The sequence below is a fragment of the Podarcis filfolensis genome (assembly GCF_964270895.1).
Source record: "Podarcis filfolensis genome assembly, chromosome: 11".
Taxonomy (NCBI): Eukaryota; Metazoa; Chordata; class Lepidosauria; order Squamata; family Lacertidae; genus Podarcis; species Podarcis filfolensis.
Window position 1 is genome coordinate 22,029,454 of NC_139613.1, and position 8,519 is coordinate 22,037,972.

Genomic DNA, 8,519 nt, shown 5'->3' on the forward strand with positions numbered 1-8,519 from the left:
GTGGGCTGGGTATGGCAGGGATTCGACCAGCCCACCCCTTGCCTGAATAGACTTTTCGTCTGCTTCTGACACATTCTGTGTCCCCACCTTTGTCTCTGATTGCTCAGACCCTTCCCTTTCCCCCTGGCTCCTGCCTCTCAAGTGGCACTAAAACCCATAAATCACTGGCCCCTCTCCTGGGTCAGCCTCCAGCCCCCTAACCTGTCACACACTTGTCAGAGCCCTGCCAGTCCTTGACATCCTGCAGTCCTGTGCATACTTTTTCTTTTTCTTTTTGAATAAGCTGCATTTAATTTACTGCTGAGTAAACAGGATTCAAATGAGTAAAACTTGCAGCCCTAATGACTGTATAAGTGGGGGAAACAATCAGCATGGGAAGCAAATGGTAAGTAAATGTCCTAAAATCGGTTTTAGGAAGAGATTTTAGGGTGTGGCTTCTTCCCAGAACAAAGCTTGGCCTGAGATGCAGGTCCATGGCAACCAGCCTCAGATTATATGCATGGAAGGAAAAATTGGAGACGGCTGTAGCTACAAGAACTGTAAAGAGAATTGTGTGCCAAGGAAAAGGAAAAGTGTAATAAGCTGCAGCTGAGCATTCACATATTAACTAGTGCAAAATGTACAGAATTGTATTGATGGAGAATGAAAGTGGATTGTTTTCATTTTAGGAAAGGACATGGGTGAGAACAGGAGATAAACGCCCCTTTAACAATTACCAAGGAATAAACAGATAGCAACAAACAAATTCTCACATGCCTCAAAACAGTATCTGCGAGAATTTTCTGGAATATGCTTAGCCCAGAAGAGTTCTGCTAGGGACCCGCCCACAATGGATGGGAGCCAGGAACATTTTAAATGTTGGCTTTAAAAGAACAGTCAGTTGAAATAGATATATGAGAACTAATGTTTTATATGATTCATTTATTTTATTTACAACCTGTTATACCACCCCATGCCAAATATTTCAGCGGGTAACAATATGTCAGTCATAAAAATCACAATAACACACACTCCCTATCTCTAGAAAGTGAAAACCAGACTGAATGATGCCTTACATCATTTCCAGAAGATGTTCAAACTCAAGCTTTGGTGAGTCTTCAGGGGGAAACAAATTCCCTAATTAAAGGCAGACAGCAACAATGTCTGTCTGTACATTGTTAAGTATAATAACTATTGTGTGCATTATGTTACAAATTATATTTTAGAGAGAACTAAGGATGGGTGTAGTCCTCTCCTGCTTGCTAGGAGTTTTCCCTTCCTTATTAGGAGGAAGGAACAGATGTCAAGACTGTCTTAACCATTATGTAGGGCATATGCTTTAGTAATTATTATTATTATTACTATTATTATTATTATTATTACTATTATTATTATTACCCAACCCATCTGGCTGGGTTTTCCCAGCCACTCTGGGCGGCTTCCAACAAAATATTTAAAATAAAATAAATAAAATAAAACATTAAAAACTTCCCTAAACAGGGCTGCCTTCAAAGGTCTTCTAAAAGTTAGATAGTTGTTTATTACCTTGACATCTGATGGGAGGGCGTTCCACAGGGCAGGCGCCACAACTGTAAATTCTAATCACAACTGTAAATTCCAGGCCAACTGTTCACCCATCTTGCTCTCTGCTCTGAATGTCCTCCTCCTCCTTCAACTTCAGTTGCTCTTAACTAGGTAGCTTATGATAGATCTAAAGGCCACCTTAACTAACTACGCCGGGAGTTGCTGGTGTTGGCATTGGCCTATCCTATAGTATGACTAGGGGACAGCACGGTTGTGGTACTGAAAGTGGCCCAAGGCCCACTGGTGGGTCCTGCCCCACTGTTTGAGAAACACTTCGCTAAGGTGATGCTTGTGCTGACTCATTCTCATAAGTACAGATATAGCCCCTATATTGTTAGTTTTCCATTACTGCATTGGACATAGTTGAATGCTGACATCGTCATTTGGCTGCACTTTGAACAAGTGGTTATCATGAAAACTGTAGTCAGGGAAATGCCATTTCAAATCAGTAAGGCTGATGGTTGCAGTGATTCTGAGGTCACATTTTTACGCAATGTAAATAAAATGTTCCCATGATAATGTTTATAGCTACTGATCCTCGAGAATGCCAAATTAAGCAGAGTCAACCTAAGAATGATCTAGGGATGAACTGCATGGATATTTCTTGGTCACAAATATTCATCAAGGCAGCTAGGAATTCAAGCCTTACTCGTGTAATCTTGAAGTAGGTTTGTTTCAAACAAACCATAGTTATGATTAACCACAGCTTGTCAGGTTCAGACAAGGCAACAGGGTACAGTTAATCAAAAGCAGAAGTGAAAGATTCCAAAGTCTGTGTGACCACATTGTAGGTAGGAAGAGTGCGGAGGATGAAAGACCTAGGCTTACCTAGGTTTATTTCCATTATAATGAACCATGGTTTATTGTGGAGTTCAAATGTAACTTACACTCATATATGCATAGCAGGAAGAGAAAATTGCTGCAGTTGCCAATAAGTTTTTGGAACATGGCAACACTGAGTTTGATTGCCAACATTTAACATTCCTCCAACAGAATTTGCACAAGGGTCAAAGAATGTAACTCATACTGTGAATGGTACCATAATTACATGAGATTATCTACATGGCATAAGTATTTTTCTTTATTTCAAGCAGAGGAACAACTGTGCCAACAAAGCATTGCCACTCATTTGGAAAGCTGGTTTTCCCAGCCCTGGCTTGGGCTGGAACCCCAGGAAAAAGCTGCTTTTGGCGGCAACTTGTTGGGATCCCAAGAGTATGTCTATGTGACCCAGTCTTCTATTTTAACTAATCAGACATAGATCCAGAACATTCTTTCCAATTTCTCCTGTCCAATAATTCTAGCGTATGGTTAAACCAACAAGAGATTTTCTTTTTTTAAAGGGAAGGAAAGTGGGGGTAGGAGAAAGCCCAGTCTGAAATAGCTACTTTTTATTTATGCATTGTGCCATTTTTAAATTAGGAATAATACTGTGTGTCTGGTACATTTGTATTTATTTTACGAGTCATACTGAAATAACTCAGTTGCTTCTTAGGGCAAGGGTGGATGAATAGCTGCTGCTTTTTATGAAGCCAGCTGCCCTGACTTACGGCTTGCCATTTCTCCAAACTTTTACAGTTCTCCTTCAGTGAGTCTAAGCCTGATTATATTATCTTTTGCTACAATACACTCCCCCTTTTCCAATGAACCTTAGCTGGAACTGCTCCCAAAGGAGTCCTGAGCATGCATAATATGAGATCTGTACTTGATTAAACAGAAAAAAATGTAAATAAACTTTTCACTGGGGCTGTAATTTCCTCCCCTGGTTGTTGCCCATCCCCAGTGACACTTCATTATGTATATTTCTTTATAGTACTTCCGATGTGTGAAATGCCTTATGATCTTATCTCTATCATTCCGCACCTGCCCTGCAAGGTAAGTGAATATTATTGCTATTTTACAGATAAGGATATGAACATGGGAGAGAGAGTGAGGCTCTTAACAGAGTAGCTATGGGCAAACTTCCCCCAGGATTGCGAGACCTCGGGCCCAGGGGCTAAGTGTGGTCCCTTGGGACTCTCCCCAGGTCACCCCCCCCAATAGCCTTACTTTATAATCTCCATGAGTGTGTTTGCCTAGCTAGAATGTGTCCTTTACTTGGGGCCAGCCCACCCAAGAGGCAAGGTGAGGTGACAGCCTCAGGCAGCAGGATCCACAGGGGTGGCAGACCCAATGTAGATTTTTATTCCCCATTTGTTCCTGATGTTTCTGATTATCTACACTCACCCCTTCTTCCCTAGCAGGGAGGGAGGTGCCATTTTGTGGTTTGCCTAAGGTGCCAAAATGAATTGGACTGGCCCTGGCTTGAACTCTGATAATACTTATTGGTTGCCTGGATAGAAAACAGAGAATGGTGTGTGTGTCTGATCCAGCTGAACCCTAGAGCTGTTAAGCACTAAATGGCATAAAGGCACTGCAGCCCCAGTAGTTTTCCAAGAAGAGTGGTATGAAAATACTATAAAAATATATTTGAAATGAAGTGATTAGATATATTAAGGGTGTGATACAATCAGTTAATTTCTTTTAAAACATTCATCTTTTATCTAATTAATTTCAGCTATGCACAGTGAAACAGACAGCTAGTGAGACAGATGATTCATGAATATCATTGAACAGTCTGGCAGCATTCCAGAGGCATGCGAAATCAACTCTTGCTATTCTGGCCAGAACTGGGTAAAACAGGCTGGATGGTTGTCCTGTCTGCACATATCCTGCAACTTTATTTTTCATATCAAAAGTTCAGAACGTTACATTTGTCATGTGTAACATCTGTTTTCTGAATTGGAAGTAGCAGCGATTTCCAGTGTACTCCAAAAGAAAATTTCGCACAATGGAACCTGACTGATACTTGGCCTGGAATGGAACAGAAGACGTGGTTAATTGGTTGTGTTCAGTGTCAAATCATTGGCTCAGTATTATCTACGTTGGCCCTTCTCTATAGTCCTGCCTTTCAACTCAGAGCCATTTGGAAATGTTGCTTGAATTGACTTATGGACTTATTGCAGTCATTAAGAATTAACATGACATGTGCTCCAGCCTTAGCAACTGTCTTAATTAAACAATTGTCTTAAATTTGATGCTTTTGCCAACACGGGGTGCTTCTAGACAAGAGCATAATATTGTAAACATGTCGTTGACTTGAGATATTTCAAACGGTTCACTAGCAACAGGCTTTGCTTTTGTTTGTTTTTTAACTTACCAGTTTTTCCCTGGGCTGGCATTTTGATGAACAGCACCAATCCCACAACAAATGCCCATCTGGAACCACCCCAGTCTGCAATTTGAAAGCTTTACAGCTTTCTGCAATAAAGACTACCCAGTATCTTAGTTGAAGATAAACTACATATTGGGAGGAGATATATATTCAGGAAAAGTGCACCTCTTTATCATAACCAGACTTACGTTAATGTGAGTTTATAGATCCTCTGTTCTATGCTTTCTTATTCTGCTCTTCAGTATTATATATTTATAAGCAGATATCAGAGTCAGTGTTACTACCAGGAATGTTAAATGCAGTACCACATTAAATCATCTAATCACAGTAATTATTAGAGAAAAATGGGAAGCAGCTGCTGTAACACAGCACTTTGGTTCCAAAACTAAAGACAGATGGGCATGATAATACAGCATTATTAATGACACAGTTTGCCTATCTATTTTACATAGTATTTCCCAACACTGGCAGGTTAGTGAAATGCAAGCTCCTTTTGTGATCTCGCCCTTTGACAAAATAGATAATAGAATAAGTTGATGTTTTATTTTCACATGCATCAAAGATATATGAGCTGAGCAATTCATTCACCGTTTTTTTAGAGTTCTTTCCGTGCTAGCACCCTTTTGATCACAAAAGTTAAGTGAAAGAACATAAAAGAGTCCTGCTGGATCAGATCAAAGGCCCATCTAGTCCCACATTATGTTCCCACAGAGGCCGACCAGATGCCTGCAGGAGATCCACAAGCAAAAGCACTGTCCAATTCTTGTTTTCCATCAACTGATAGTCAGAAGCATAATATTTCTGATACTGGAGATAATATATAGCCATCACGACTAGCGCTAATGGAATATTGCTCTTCCACAAGGAGGTGGAAATGGAAGTTGAATTAAAATGGAAGTTGCACACTGTACCACACTGCTATACCATCTACAAAAATAATGCAACACCCATCTCCCCATTTATACGATTCAACGTACTGTTCCATGCCACTGCAATCTCTGAGCAATGCAAGATTCCAGGGGTTTGAGGCACTTACCTAGGGTTAGGGTTTCCTTTTGAAAATGAAGCACAGTGGAGACTATGGTGTCTTTATGGTTTATTTACACGTATATACAACCTGAGCCTGTGATGGAGGGCTTCACAGCATTAACACCCCAAGAAGGTCCTGCTTCTCCCATAGCCACAGCCTTGGATTCAAGCAGAAATTAGCCTCTCGCTCACTCTCTCTGCCTTCCCAACCTCCAACTTTTTTCCTCCAGGTCACATCACAGCAATCTCTGCCCTCAACTCCAGCTTTGCCCTTCTACCTATCTAAGAGCTGGAGAAGGAGCCCCACCCATTTGTTATCCAGCACAGAGCCCCCTTTCCTTTGTTTTCTTAATAGCCCATCAGCCTTCCTTTGTTCTCTCCCAATGGCCCCTCACCCAGGCAATTACCTGAACACAATATATCAGGGCAGTTCACAGAATAAAATACAAGATAAAAACACAAGTAAATAATTAAAACAAAAACAGCAAAGCAATTCCCCCCTTCTTCCCACAGACACATTTAAAAGGCTATAGAATATTAATCACCTTGCCAACAAAGGTCCATATAGTTAAAGCTATGGTTTTCCCAGTAGTGAGGTATGGAAGTGAGAGCTGGACAATAAAGAAGGCTGATCGCCGATGAATTGATGCTTTTGAATTATGGTGCTGGAGGAGACTCTTGAGAGTCCCATGGACTGCAAGAAGATCAAACCTATCCATTCTCAAGGAAGTCAGCCCTGAGTGCTCACTGGAAGGACAGATCTGAAGCTGAGACTCCAATACTTTGGCCACCTCATGAGAAGAGTAGACTCTCTGGAAAAGACCCTGATGTTGGGAAAGATGGAGGGCACAAGGAGAAGGGGGCGACAGAGGATGAGATGGTTGGACAGTGTTCTCGAAGCTACCAGCATGAGTTTGACTAAACTGCGGGAGGCAGCGGAAGACAGGAGTGCCTGGCGTGCTTTGGTCCATGGGGTCACGAAGAGTCGGTCACGACTAAACGACTAAAGAACAACAACAACAGCAGAATATTAATCAACCAAAGGCCTGGTGGAGAACATTTTTGCCGGGTGCCTAAAAATATACAATGAAGGAGCCAAGTGAACCTCCGTGGGGAGAGTATTCCACAAATGGGAGCCACTACAGAAAAGGCCCATTCTTGTGTCACCGCACCCCCTCCCCCCCGGACATCACGGGGAGGAGGCACATGGAGAAGGACCACAGATGATGAACTCAATAATCTTTTAAATGATGGTCGTCGTAGTTCAACAATATCTGGGCAGCACCACATTGAATACTCTGGCATAATGTGTGGCATCAAGTCAAGCAGACTCAGAGCCAGATTACTGAGGGAGGCAGATTTCACTCTGGAGTGCACAGAGAATATATATGCAGGGGGAGGATGTGGTTACAAAGCAACTGAGAAAGTTTGGCAGCAGTAGAGAAGCAAATGAATTCCCTACAATGAAAATGCATTTTATAACAGCTAAAAGATTGCCAGCCTTAGATTTAGCACTGTCAAAAAGTACAGGCATAAAAAGGTTTCCATGCCTCCTATAAAACTGGCATCAGCCAAAACCATAAATGCCTGTCCTGCTGCAAATGTGAAAAACATCAAAAAAGTGGCAAATTTAGTCATTAAAATGTGTAATATAAGAGGGAGATAAAGTCTCAAGGCAAAGAGATGTTTACACTGGGCAGAAACAGATGCAAACCCGCTTGGTTTCTTCATTGGCACACTGAACTTTACAGTTCTGGCAGGTGAGTGGCATGGGTTTCTTCTCACTAATAATCACAAAATGGTGAATTTACAAACTGGCACTCTCGGCTGTTCCAGGTAGCAGATTTTAATACACTAACTGCATAGCATGGTCTTCAATGTGACTGAAACAAATATTTGGACTGAATTTGGAGCAGGTTGTTTCAGTCCACTGAGAAACAGGGGGCACAATTTCCGAAAAGCTGCCATCCCCCACAAAAAAAACTTTTTATGATGGTTCAGGGAAAACAGACATTTGCTATGGCAGAGGCAGGTTTCTTTTATTAACCCTCACCCCCCAGAAAAGTGATGTCAGGTACCAATCCTCTTCCCTCTCAAACAGCATTCTAGGAAACAATTATGCTGCAGCTCTGTAGCACACTGTTCACTCTTTCTGAGGTAAAAAACTGCTGCAGCCCTGAAGCACACTATTCACTCTTTCTGAGGTTAAAAAAAAAATGCACAAGAGCAAATGCTGAACTTCATACCTGAGAGTTGCTAGAGAATCACTCAAGGCATTTTGCTTCCAGAGGGCAAGTGAAAAATGGCGCCTCCCTCCAATTCCATGTACAAAAACTGACTAGACTGGCAGTCGAATCTTACTCTAACACTGGGCATAGAATAGTGTCTTCCTCTGCACCTGAGGACAGCAGGCTAGCATAGGGGGGCAGAGCATATGACCTACACAGCTCTCTCCTTCCAACGTCTTGTTGCTACAGCTCTCTGCTGCCTCCAGAATCTGCCGCCTGAAGCAAAACCTCCTCTACTGAACTCCAGCCCCAGAGTTACATGTGAATAGAGCGATGTTATAGAAGCTGTTTGGCCTCAAATTAAAGACCTGGCTCACTTACATAAAACCTTTTAAACAAACAAAGGAGAAAACCAAAACTGGCTCCATGTGTTTCCAAAAAGACCTTGACCACAAAGCTGGAAGAGACTTTCTTGATTCTGAAGA

At 41.8% G+C, this 8,519-nt stretch overlaps 1 long non-coding RNA gene across 1 annotated transcript; it reads left to right on the forward strand.

Annotated features, from left to right (window-relative positions):
- The first annotated feature begins 1,600 nt into the window (after positions 1–1,600).
- LOC310744711 lies at positions 1,601–4,714 on the forward strand. The gene is made up of 3 exons (XR_014539690.1): positions 1,601–1,674; positions 3,377–3,438; positions 4,121–4,714. It is a non-coding gene; the product is annotated as an uncharacterized lncRNA (long non-coding RNA).
- The last annotated feature ends 3,805 nt before the right edge of the window (positions 4,715–8,519 follow it).